Genomic DNA, 2,700 nt, shown 5'->3' with positions numbered 1-2,700 from the left:
GGATTTAGCTCTGTGAAGGAGACAAACAATAAACAGAACAGAGAAACTGCCAACTGCCGCAGCAGGAGTTGGCCCAAGGATCTACTTGGGCTCATGAAAGATTTACAGAGGGCTCCTGGTACCAGGCCCTCTGAAGGAGACGGGGTGGAATTAGAGAGCATATAATATAGGAAATTCTGAGGTAGCATGGCGATTTAAAAAAAAAGACATGGCGATCAAAGCTGAAACTATGCAGAGCATTTCTAAAACCAATCCTTCAAACGAAATGCTATGTTTGTGGAAAGCTTTGAAGAATGTAATTACAAGCCTTACAGCTTAAGAGTTTCTGTCGTTCAGTCAGAAGCTACTATATGGTCACTAAGCAAGCATTTTCTTCTCTTAGTAGCCTCTCTGTATCAGATTAGTGTGAGTTTTTACTGGCTTAGCTTAGAAATGACAGCTTGGGAGTTTGTTTTATCACTATAAAATAGGTAAGTGTTTAGGAATGAAATAGCAAATAGCACATCCAGATCACAGGATTCAAAGTGGAACCTTACCAAAAAAAAACATTTGATCAGGTCTCCTGATCTTTGCTGGAAGAGGGAAATGACCTTTGGATTTCCGTAAGATGACCTTTGAATTGATGTCTGGTTTTTTTTATACTTTTGTTTTTTGGAATCACAATTCTATTAGGCCATGTTTTATTGTAGCGCTGCTATTTATCAGCCTGGAATCAATGACCCAGAAGGAAGGATATCAGTGGCTGTTCAGAAGTATAGAACAAACTTCCCTTCAAGCCAGAAGTGAAACTTGATCCTTGTAGCTTGTCCAACAGCTCCAGGAAAATATGCTTCTACTTGTTGAAGCATGGCAGCCTCCCCACTGGCACCCAAAATTTTAGTAAACAACCAAAGTATTTCACAGATAAGGAAATCGCTGAGCCCCATCACTACTGTGCTTATGGAGCATAACTGCCAGCAGGAATAATGATTTTCCTGATGTAAATATTTAGTTCCAATTAAAGCCCAGATGAAGGAAATTATTTTTTTAGACATCACTGAGCAGCAAAATTTGAATTACACAGAACTCTTAATGAGAGAAACCGTGTGGTTTTAAATACAATTCTACAATGGAATTTGGTGAACCTTTTTAAAAAGTGGTTTTCATCTTCCCCTTGCCATTCCAGCAAGACCTTTCTTCTTTACCCACCCTATCCCAATGTGCAGTTAACAAAGCTGGGGCAGTAGCCCAAATTAGGGCATAGATCATCTGACATTGGTGTTGACTGTGCAGAAACAAAAGTCCAGCACCAGGTGTGGAGGCCTTGAGCCAGGTCATCAAACAAGACAGGAATGCAAGATTATTTGTTTCAACAGCTGTGCTTAGGATTTTGGCAGACCTGCACCTGTGGCAAAATTTCAGTCATGCGACTTAATGTGTTGTCAGTGCAGGCATAGACTATAGCAGGGGTAGGCAACCTTGGCTCTTTTATGACTCATGGACTTCAACTTCCAGAATTCCTGAGCCAGCATGGGAGTTGAAGTCCATGAGTCATAAAAGAGCCAAGGTTGCCTACCCCTCGACTATAGAAAGTGATCTGGATCACTTTGGGCAAGATTGCAGCGGCCTCAAGCTGCAGCAGTTTGTTGGCAACTAGTATCAGTGAAATATTATCTGAGCCCATATGAAGGGGTTGAGTTCCAAACTTCAAACTGGTACGTGCTCTGGAGTGCCATAGCTTCCTGGGAGTCAGCACAACTGAACATTTCCCCCAGTCAGGTACAAAAACTATCCCAAAATTCACAAAGGCTTTCATCCAGCTGGGGATAGCCACACATCCAGCTAGCACAGGGCTATGCTGGCTCAGGAATTCTGGGAGTTGAAGTCCACGAGTCATAAAAGAGCCAAGGTTGCCTACCCCTGAGCTAGCATAAGTCAATCAGCAGAGACCTGTGTTTCTTCTACGATCTAGCTAATCAAGTTGCTTTAACTGAAGAATATCATCCCAATCAACTTAAATCTGATTCCACAGTGACTAGCATTAGATTGGAGCAAATGTCGGATGAAGTGACCGTTGTGGCAAAAGCAGCGATGACAGCAGTTATGCACACCATTGTCAGAACCCCTTCATGAGATAGTGGTTTGTTTTTTGGGACGGGGCTGATAGTCAGAAAGAGCACTGCATGTCATCGCACTAATGCCTTTTCGTTATATTCTGTTTATATATTTTAAATGTTTGTAGTGTTTTCGTTTTAATAACAACTTGTTTTTATAATGATTTTTATATGTTGTTTTCTTGATTGTTGTACATTGCTCAGAAACGCTTTTTGTGAGATGGGTACATCTCACATCACATGTAAATGTGATTAATATAAATAGATAAATGCCACTAAGTGCTATATATGTATACTGCCTCAAAGCTTTATGTCAGTTGTTTACTGGATGGGTAAGATGAACTTTTATCCTAGAGCAAGCTGATGGAGCATTGGCTTTTTTTTCCCCATTAGCTTTTCCCAAAGGAAATCCTTACTCAGTGTAAAGCTAATTGCTCCCTAATAAGCATTTTTGTGTTGCTTATTCTTATCCTACATGTATCTTCTTGTTCAATCTCTTAGTACACTACTTAGAATGGATCTGGATTGGGGGAAGCAAAGGAGGGAGGGTCAGAATGTCAAATTGGGCAAATCCAGAAGGGTCTAGGTCAGGGGTGTCAAACTGCCG

The sequence above is a fragment of the Vipera ursinii genome, assembly GCF_947247035.1.
Source record: "Vipera ursinii genome assembly, chromosome: 1".
NCBI classification, from domain to species: domain Eukaryota; kingdom Metazoa; phylum Chordata; class Lepidosauria; order Squamata; family Viperidae; genus Vipera; species Vipera ursinii.
This window is presented reverse-complemented; position numbering follows the sequence as displayed.